This window comes from Hypomesus nipponensis, chromosome 5 (assembly GCF_054491055.1).
Source record: "Hypomesus nipponensis isolate SF chromosome 5, ASM5449105v1, whole genome shotgun sequence".
NCBI classification, from domain to species: Eukaryota; Metazoa; Chordata; class Actinopteri; order Osmeriformes; family Osmeridae; genus Hypomesus; species Hypomesus nipponensis.
In genome coordinates, this window is record NC_140365.1 from 12,696,404 (window position 1) to 12,707,459 (window position 11,056).

The window sequence follows — 11,056 nt, forward strand, 5'->3', positions numbered from 1 at the left end:
ACATTTACATGTATTCATTTAGCAGACGCTTTTATCCAAAGCGACTTCCAAGAGAGAGCTTTACAAAGTGCATAAGTCACTGATAACAACAAGATAGCCCCAAAACATTGTGGGTAGCCAAAACATGAAGCACATATTGTGAAAAAAATAATTGCCTAAAATAATTGCCAAAGGGAAGAACCATAAGAGCATGTAGTTAAGCCAGTTACAATTAAACAACATGAATCGCTATAATTGCAAGTGTACCTGTAGAAAAGCAAGCAACAGTAAAAATAAGAAACTAAAATGAAGTATTTTGCAGCAAGTACAACAGTTTAAATCGGTTACCACTAACCAACAAGAGCAACAATTCTCTAAGCAAGAGTCATTGTGATCCTTGAGGATACTAGCATTGGGTCCAGCAAACCATTCCTAAGTACCGTTGTACTCCCGGAACAAGTGCGTCTTGAGCCTTTTCTTGAAGGTGGATTGTGCTCTGACATGCACTGTCAACTGTTGGACCTTTTATAGACATATAGATATAGTGTGCACTTTTCCAAATCATGTCCAATCAACTGAATTTACCACATGTGGACTCCAATCAAGTTGTAGAAAAATCTCAAGGATGGTCAGTGGAAACAGGATGCACCTGAGCTCTATTTTGAGTGCCATGGCAAAGGCTGTGAATACTTATGTACATGTGATTTTATTTAATTTTTTTGATTAGCAAATGAATGAATTTAATCAATTTTAGAATACAGCTGTTACATAACAACATGTGGAAAAAGTGAAGCGCTTTCATACAAATGTTCAGCAATATCAACATGTTCTGTGTCTCTGCACAACTCAAAAGATTTAGTAGCAATCAACTGGTCTGTGTTTCTTACATGTTTGTCCATCCACATTTACAAGGTAAGTTACAGGACCTAGTACTTGTTCAATTACACCAGATTTCCATTTATTTCCATCCCCTCCCCGGAAATTCTTAACCAGCACTGACTGATTTGGCTGTAAGACTCTCACACGGTTCTGGATTTTTCTTACCCTTTCTTGTTTGTGTTGCATCTGCACAGAAAACTTTGGTGTAACTTGTGACAACCTAGTCCTGACATTTCTATTAAGAAACAGCTCAGAAGGAGTTTTTCCTGTGGCTGATGATGGCATGTTCCTATAATTAAACAGGAAACTATCAATGCAATGTTGCAAAGTACGGCCATTAACCTTCTGCTTGTCTAGTGACTGTTTAAATGACTGCACCAGCCTTTCGGCCAATCCGTTAGAGGCTGGACTGTAAGGTGCGGACTTAGCTGTGGACCATTGTCCGAAAACTTGGGGAAGCCCATAAGCTGCAAATGGACCCCCATGGCTGCTCTAGCCATTTCCAAGGATTCACTGGTGCTTTGTTTGGCGCATTTCTATTTTGTTGACATGTCAGACAACTTTTTACCATGTCTTCAATTTCTGCATCGAGGCTGGGCCACCCAAATGGCTCCTGGTTAATGCCTTTGTCCTAACAATGCCCAAGTGCTCTTCATGTAGTTCCTTTAACATCTGGCGTCTTAGTGTGGTAGGTATTATTACTCTTAAACTGCATAGAACACAGTCTGCTTAGTAGTTCCACACGTCTGTTTCAGTATGGTTTCAATTCATCATCAAACATGTGTTTAAGCCAACCACTCTGTGTTAAATGTCTCACTCTGGTAAGTATCTTGTCTTTATCTGTCTCTTTCATTATGTCTTTGGCTGACACAGGAATTGACTCTAACCATGACACTCTGAATTCAGGGTTGCTTATTGGTGCCTCTTTCTGTAATGGTAATCTTGATAACCCATCTGCATTGGCATGTTCTAATGATGCTTTGTAGACTGTCATACTGATAAGCTGCCAATAATAAAGCCCATCTCTGAAGACGTGCAGCAGCTAATGCTGGCACTCCTGTTGTTGGTCCCAGAATCTTAACAAGTGGTTTATGGTCAGTGACCAACAAAAATTTCCGACCATATAAGTAATCTCTGAATTTCTGAACACCAAATATGATGCTTAAAGCCTCCTTCTAAATTTGTGAGTAATTGGTCTCTGTTTTGCTCAAGGTACGTGAGGCATAAGCTACGGGCCTTTCACTACCATCGGGCATCTTGTGTGCTATCACTGCCCCTAATCCATATGCACTAGCATCACAGGCCAACAATATTTGTAATTCAGGATCAAAATGTGTCAGAACAACTGAAGATGACAACTGTGCTTTCGCCTTCTGAAAAGCAGCTAGACAACTAGTGGACCAGTTCCATGGGCTATCTTTCTGGAGCAACACTGTCATTGGTTTTATGATGGTGGACAGGCTCAATGAATTTCCCATAGTATGTCAATAACGCTAAGAAAGCACGAAGCTCAGTGACATTCTTTGGAACTGGAGCATTGGCTATTGCTTCCACTTTCTCTTGGATAGGGTGTAACCCTTCTCTGTCAATTTTGTGCCCCAAGTATGTTACACTCGATTGGCAGAAGCTGCATTTGTCACAGTTTACCCTAATACCTCTCTCTTGCAAACGCTTTAACACCTGTTCCACATTTTCCCAATGTTCACTTTCGGACTTCCCCGTTATCAAAATGTCATCTAGGTAGCAGACAACACGTGGAAGGCCTTGAAGTATCTGATCCATAATACGCTGAAATATGGCTGGTGAACTGGCGATGCAATTTTCCACCAGCTAACTTGGCAAACAGATCCTGTGTTTTAGGCAGAGGGTATTTGTCCACGTCTTACCAGGGATTTATGGTTACCTTGTAGTCACCACAAATTCTGACCTCAACATTAGTTTTTGGAATACACACAATTGGAGTAGCCCATTCACTATATTCTACGGACTACAAAATCCTTTCTCTAGTAGCTTGTCAACAGCTGCACTCAAAGCATACGGTACTGATCTACAGAATTTCGGCTTAGCATTCTCCATGACTCGCAGTTTTGCTTTTACCCCTGAGATAACACCTCGAACAGCACTGAACACTTGAGAGTATTTCTCACGTTATTCTGTCAGTGGATTTGCTACTGGTACATGGTTCACTCTTGACCAGTCTAAGTGTAAGTACTGAATCCAATTCCTACCCATTAGAGTTGGACCACTTCCCTTTGACACTAACAAAGTTAGTCTTTCTGTCTGATTTCTACATTGTGCTGTCACTTGGAATTCACCCAGTGACACAATTGGCTCTGAAGAGTATGTTTTCAGACTAACATCACATGGTTGCAGCTTACTCTTATGAAACCTTCGCTTGTACAACTTCTACTTCCATTTTTATCTTGACACCATTATATCTTACCTTTACCATGTATAGCTTCACATACTCACCGTCACCTTTAACTGAAAACAGTCCAAAGTCCTTTTTGACCCCTGGTGCTTCCATGTTAGCACAGTTCCCAGTCTCTGGATGATGTCCTCGCACATCCAGGTTGTGTGCAGCTCCAACATAGGGAGATGCAGAAGCCGTGTGGTACCTGGTCCCTTGTCCGGAGCTTTCCTCGCGACGTAGGGGGTCCCTCGCTCGGCTGTGGTGGTTTTCGTAGCGGCATGCTGTTTGCTGAAGGAGTTGCCTTGGTCGTTGATCTCTCTGTGATGCGTTCCTACAGGCCTGTTCCAGGTGTCCCTACACTGAAAATCCTTGTACTTGCAGTTGGTATCAGAATGTCCTTCTTGCTGGCATCGGTAGCAGGTGTCTCCGTTGGCACTCGGTGTTTGCTTCCTCTCAGTCCTTTCGTGCGCGTGAGGTTTCCATTTGCTGCTGCTCACGCTGTCTGTTCTCAGTGGTGTGTGCTGGAACGTTTTTAAACTGATCGTTGTCAACTCAAAATTGTTAACAACTTTCACTTTCCTTCACTTTTGTCCAAGTTAGCTTTTCTCCATAAGCAGCACTCAACAGCTTAGTTCTCAGCTCCTTACTGCTGATTCCATAAACTAGTTGATCCTGCAACTGCTCTTTGAGCGTCGCGCCAAATTCACAAGTGGCGGCAAGTCCTTTTAGTGCAGCAATATATTCTGAAAAAGACTCCCTTTTGTTGCTTTTGTGCACGGAAAGAATAACGCTCACTTAACACATTCTTCTTTGGCACATGAAATTCCCTTAGAGCTTTTACAATGTCATCATATGTAGATTCAGATGGCTTTCTCAGAGCTAGCAAGTCTCTCAGTAATGAGAAAGTCTTTGCACCTACCACAGATAAGAAAAAGGCCCTTTGTTTTTCTTGTTCAATTCCATTGGCTTCCATAAATTGTGCAAAACGTTGCTCATACGTTTCAAAACTTTCGTTGCTCTCATCGAAGCACAAGCCCGTCTCACTGCTAAAGACAGCCATCTCTGGTTCACTTGCTTGCTAGTTGCTAGTTTCTTTCGTCAACGTTAGCTAGCGTTAGCATCTTCGTTCGCTTCAAAACTCAATTGTGGTTAAGAAATCCACTCCTCGTCGCCAGTTTGTTGTGTCCGAGTGGGGGCACGCATTTAAGAAATAAGAAGCGTTGGAGAAGCTATTACTGTTATTGGTATTATTTATTAGTTTCTTATTACAGGCTGCCTTGGCTCATCAGGAGCGCAAAGTGGAGTGAAGGACGAGTCAATTAACAGAGCGTGAATGTGGGGAGCGCAGCCCCTTCATAATTACCCCATGACAGAGAGGATCATGGGAGCTGTAGTATCAATGAATACACAACAGAAACATTATCTTGAAGACTGTAATTGCAAATAATCAGCATTGACAAACTGCAAATATGGCCTTTTCAACAGGTCTGCAAACCTGCCATTGTAAGCAAAGATTTGTTGTAGGTTGAGGTCAGAAAACTTTTTAACAAGGTGACAAAGCGTTTGCTGAACTGTCAAAAAGTCCATATTTGGTTTCTTGTATACTAAAACAATACGTTTTAGTATATCAATCCCAACATGACAAATCTGGCAGAAAAAGGTTGTCAACGTCATGTTGTCAACGTCTCCAAGGCCACCGCTTGCTAGGTCCGAAAATCGTTTGTTTACCTCTGCAAACTTTTAGGAGGTCAACAAACGGATTTGTTAACTTTTGAGAACGTCTCTGGACCATTAACAACAGCGTATTGGTCCAATTATAATACCAGTATATAACAAACCGACTTTATCAAAAGTTTATTTTCACGGAACTGAAAACCAACTGGGTATCCTCTAGCCTGGTCTGATCTAGACTCTCGTACATTTCATTTGTCCAGAGAGTCTGTGCTCGATCCATTGACAAGCGTTAACTTCCTTGAAGGCGGGTACTCTGTTAAAGTTTGGATCTGCCCAGAGCCACTCTGGATCTGGCATAACCAATCGCTAGCGTTCGCCTTAGACAACTCCTTCACCACTAACTTAGCTAGCTGGAAAATTAAACAAACCCTGTGGGGATCAAAGATTGTTCTTGCTCCGGCTTTAACGTCTGGGTATTCGGCAGCGTTGCCACAACGGACCAAATGGCTTCACTCGCATCTTTCTCCGCCGCCATTACTGAACTACAACTCAAACTAGCGCACAACATCAACATCATCGTTCTCAGCCACTCCCTCGCTGATTGGACCGGTAAAAATCTAAAGCCCAGACGCAGTACAGAAGCAAAATTCAAATTGAGCAGAAGTACGTAGGAGGGCAGAGCCAGGCTAGGTATCCTCCCCCTTCCTACAGCTTTGAGGCATCCGCCAACACTCACCAACAAGTTACTCTGCCGGGGTTAATCATCTATAGCTACTTCCTTTGACGGCATCAAATGAATCAGCTTGGCACATGATGATGCTGGAGTTTATCGACTTTCTATGGTCAACTGTTTTCCCTCTTCCTTTCCCTCTGCTAGGGATGTGCTGATCTCTGCACTAGACTGCTTTGTGGCTGTACTACTGGGTCAGCAAATCAGTGACTCATGCTTTATGGGAAAATACGGTCTGAATGCCTAGTCCTGGTTGATCTATTAATCACTGGCAAGGAGTTAAACATCTCTTTTTAGCAGTACCATTAGACTACAGCAAACAATTCAGCAGTCCTTCTTGTTTTTTTCCTAATTTTACTTTTTGTCTAGTGCTAAATTGAGCACATTTTAGTCAAGATGCCAGCAGTAACAGGCAAGGAAAAAGTTCTGAAAATATAATAATTCTCGATACTACAAGGTAGAAATAGTTAGAGGCAAGTACCAGCTTCAGAATGGTTGTTTAATATTGCATTTATGAATACATACTGTAGGAATGTAGTGCAACTTAAGTGAAACAGCGCAAATGTTACAAGTGACTTGACTGCATTGCCTGAGGGTCTCTAACCCCAGAAGAGCTTACCTTCCATGACAGCCAACCAACAGACACTGCCAAAAGGTTGAGACTGTCTATCTACTTATGTATTGTATCGGGCACTTAACTTAATGAGTGACTCCCTCTCCAAATTGGCCTGACCCTTCACAGCACTGCTTTGCATGAATACAAAAGAGCTGTTGAGTGCAGGTGGGTAATTAGGCTGTAAAAAACGCAGATGGTCTTGCCTCAGACGTTTATAGAAATGTGCACATGTACACACCAAAACATATTTGTGTACACACCAAAACATATTTGTGTACACACACAAAAATGGTTAGGCCAGCACACACACACAAACCCCCAATGTAGCAGCTGTGGTAGTGGGAGGTGATGGCCAAAAGAAAGCTCAGACTGCTAATTCATTAGCAACTGTCTAATTCAGGAATCGACACAATGACAAATGGATGTGTTTGTCTGTGTGTGTGACATGGCATGACAGTGTGCATGCTTCCAGCATGTAGCCCCACGCAACATGATCTGTAAAGGTTCTTGCTGCATGACTAAAGAAACAGTGCTGCTCTGTGTTCAAATCCCCCCAAAAGGTCTGCACTACCCTTTTCTAAACAAATGAGAAGATATTTGAAAAAAATGCTCAGATTATAAACTGTGACAGTGAGAAAATACGATTTTAAATGACTGCATAAATATCACACTTATCCATCATTCCACCACTGAGAAAGTGCAGCAAAGAATATAGACACCAAAAATATTTTGTCATTTGCAAAAAAAAAAACTAACCTAAAACATTTCACACATATATAGTACTACATTTAATCAATTTCTTAACATTATAGTGCAGAACTAAATTGATGCCTTCTGCATTACAATATAACTATTCATATAGGAAATTTGCACTGCAGTAAGCAAGTTGTTGGTTAATCAAACCTCACATATCCATGGTCAATTCTCATCATAAGCATTAGGTAAACGTAATAGACAATGTGGATTATATGAAAAGCTCACTGTATACTATCATTCAGAGGTCTCAATCCCATAAACCATCCTCAAGGAGCGGGAAGTGATTTCCTGCAGAATCCTCAGTAGGAGGTCCTTTGAATGAGAACACCTGTTTAGAAACATTTAAAGGAATATAATTTGTTTTCAAGGCCTCTGTGTTCAAAAAACAGACGTACTGTGTTTTTTGGACAAAAATGAATTTAGTTGTAAAGGACAGAAAATCTACATTCTGATATAACTATTCAAGTGTGGCCTTTTCATTGAGTTCTAGTGTATGTTTGTTATATTATAAATGACACAAGTTACTAATGTGAGGGACATTTAGTTTGAAAGTGGAGAGCATGTCTTCCGCCTCAAAAGCTTTTGTATTTGGTGGCCAAGTGATTCTACCTTTTCTTATTAGGATTCCTCCGTAAGGAGGAAACCTATTGTTATTTGGGGCCAAGCAGCGAAGCTGCTTTGTTAGTTTTATTAGGGGCCAAGCAGCGAAGCTGGTCCAATTCACAAAGTTTCACAAAGTTTCATGTCCCATACTCGGGCACTCTAGCGCCACCAACGGGTCAAAGTTGGACTTGTGTTTACACACGCAACTTTTGAACCGTATGACCCATTTCCAAAAATGAGATACCGTTGGATTCCCTGGATCAAGCCGAGTTCAATATACACCATGGCGTCAATTTCCGGTTATAGAGAGTTTCCGCTATTTCCGGTTTTATCAAAAACCTTTGAAAGCCTACTCCTCCTACAATTCTTGTCAAATCTTCTTAAAAATGACCAGAGATGATCTTCAGACTAAGCCGCACAAAAGTTATGGTAGAGCATTTTGATCCCCACAACCGTTTGTCCGTGACAGCCAATCAAAGCCATCAGGAAAGCCACCAAACAGGAAATTAAGTCATATCTCAGCAGTTCTTTGAGGCAGTGACACCAAAGTTGGTACGCCTACTCGGAACCTTATTCTGAGGATGTCCTCCAAATATTGTGTCATGTGACTAAAAGGGGGCGTGGCCGGAAGCATAAACGTGTTTTGGCTAATAACTATTTAAGAGTTTACCTTAATAAAGTAATTTCTTTGTCTGTTGATGTCTTGTGAGTTATCAAGCTTGACCATCGATAATATTTCATAACAACCGAATTGACGCGGCCGCCATTTTGGATTTAATGGAAAAGTGTAAAAACCTTTTACACGCCCCAAATTTTGTCCAATGTTTACAAAATTTGGCACAGATGATCTTCAGACCAAGCTTCAAAAAGGTGTCAGATGGATTTTCCATTTTCAAAACCGTTTGTTCGGTAGAGCCGATCAAAGGCAGCAGCGAAGCCGCAAAAGACACGTGAGAGCGTAACTCAGAGGAGCAGACCATTTGTCCGGTAAAGCCAATCAAAATCCGCAACAAAGCAACCAAACAGGAAATTGGATCACATGTTGGCAAATCTTTGAGATGTCAACACCAAACTTGGTAAGATGACTCTGAACCCTCTTCTGAGGATGTCCACACAATTTGGTGTCATGTGATCACTGGGCGTGGCCGCAGCAAGCAAAAATGTGTTTGGGCCAATGATTTTTTATTTGTTTGCCTTTATTAAGTGATTCCTTTGTCTCATGATATCTTCGGACATCCTGTATGTGACTCATAATAATTTGTGATAATAGCCGAATTGATGCTGCCGCCATTTTGAATTCATTGAAAAAACGTTTTTTCTCTACTCCTCCTACACATGTTGTTCAATCTTCACCAAATTTGGCAGAGATTATCTTCAGACCAAGCCTCACAAAGGGCTTCACATGATTTTTAGATTTTTTAGAACCGTTTGCCCGGTACAGGCAGTCAAAATGTGCCATTAAGCCAGCCAACAGGAAGTTGGGTCGTATCTCAGCAAATCTTTGATGGATTCACACCAAACATGCTGCATGCACTCGGAACCCTGTTTTGAGGATTTCTAAAGTGTTTTATGGGTCATTTGACTGCTTGGCCACCACATTGCTGCGTGCAGCTATATTTCTACATTCAATTTCCTTTTCTACCTATTGTACATAGTTTCCTATAATTGTTTTTTAATAACATGACAAAATGTGCAATAGAAAAGTAAGTATTCAGAGCCATTCACTTTGTCCACAAATAGTTTTGTTATAGGCTTGCTGTAAAATATATTTTTGTAATATTTAAAAAATATTATTTGGCAGTATTATTTGGCATTACTACGGTGGCCCACCAGTGCACAACACAACAACATTAGCGAAGCAAACAAAAGTTGAAAACACAACAACATTAACACACAACACAATAACATTGGCAAAAACGAAACATTTATAAACACGCTGCATTTCAAAAAACAATCAACTACTTACAACACCACAACATTAAGTGACAACACAACAGCATTGGTACACCCCACCAGCATTAGCAGAGAACACAGCAGCATTAGCCGAGAACACCGCAGCATTAGCTGAGAACACCGCAGCATTATCCCAAAACACACCAACATTTGCAGAAACGCTGCATTTCAAGTTGCTCACAACAGAAGTGCTCCAGACCACTAGGGGTATCTGTACTCTACGGTACTTGTCTTGGAGGTTTGCTATCGAACATAACGCAGTACAACATCGCTGAAACTAAGAGAGGGCGTGCATTTTGTAAAACTTAAAATATAATAAAACCAACGCACATTGGTGAATTTAAGTTGTGTGGTTGGAATAATTTCAAATTGACCGGAGGCCTGTTCCATAAAGGCCGCTCAAAAAAGTTGGACTTAAAGTCCCAAACCTGACTTGAATTAGTTGAATTAGTCAAGCGGGGCTAAAGCGGTTCCTTAAAGGCCAATTTCAGCTCACGCACTCCTACTAATTCAAGTCAGATTTAAGTAGTCAAGCTAATTGCGCGTGCACCCTATTGTTAAGCAGCCTGAGAAGTAAAACATGGATCATACAATCCACCACGGCAAAAGCAATGCACACGGCCACGTGACTTCTTCCAGAAAAAACGTTCCCTTTAAGCTGTGTACTATGACAGCTCTCATCCACTGCTTCATCTAAATAAAATGACACGCCATGATTGACATGAACGGCTACGTAGGTTGAGGTCCTTTGTCAGACTTCTACTTTGTTGATTAAAAAACAGACACTTTGTAAACGCATCTAAATTGAATTAGATAGATGATGGATTTTAGGTTTGTTTCGCAAGTGTAGGCTACTGTTAACAATTATATAGCTATGATAATTATACTCGGATAATTTAGATTGAGATATAGGCCTATGCCTGAAATCACAAACTACCATAGCCATACATTTAACGGCTATAGTGTGTATCAAATCATTGTTCATCATTGTTTAATGCATTAGGCTAAATGTTGTTGTTGCTAAATGTTGTTATTTAAGTAGGTTTTCTATAAATGAGCGTACATATTGAACTGATGAGAATATGAAAATGAGTAATGTCCGTGTTAAATCATCGTTTTCCCGTTGGGTCAGTGTTACAGGAAAGTCTGGTTATTCAAGAACATGGTCGAAGCCTGACACTTAGCCTGACCTGGACCAGGTAAGTTTCGAAGCATACGTTACCATAGTAACTGAGTTCCAACTGCGTTGAGCTAGCTTTATGGAACCGAATGAACCACACAATGAGTCCGACTGACAAGTCTGGCTTATTCGGTAAACTCTCTTTATGGAACAGTGGGGGCCCGTTCTCCGTACCTCGCTTATTACATCCGAGATCAAATGACACATCCAAGATGAAAATCTTGCTATCATTATCTGGCTAATTTGGTTGTTCAAATACCCATGTTGATTATA

At 41.0% G+C, this 11,056-nt stretch overlaps 1 protein-coding gene across 2 annotated transcripts in view; it reads right to left on the reverse strand.

Moving 5' to 3' along the window:
* Positions 1-11,056, reverse strand: part of doc2b (double C2-like domains, beta) — a 303,902-nt gene that overhangs the window by 76,343 nt on the left and 216,503 nt on the right. The window lies entirely within an intron of this gene.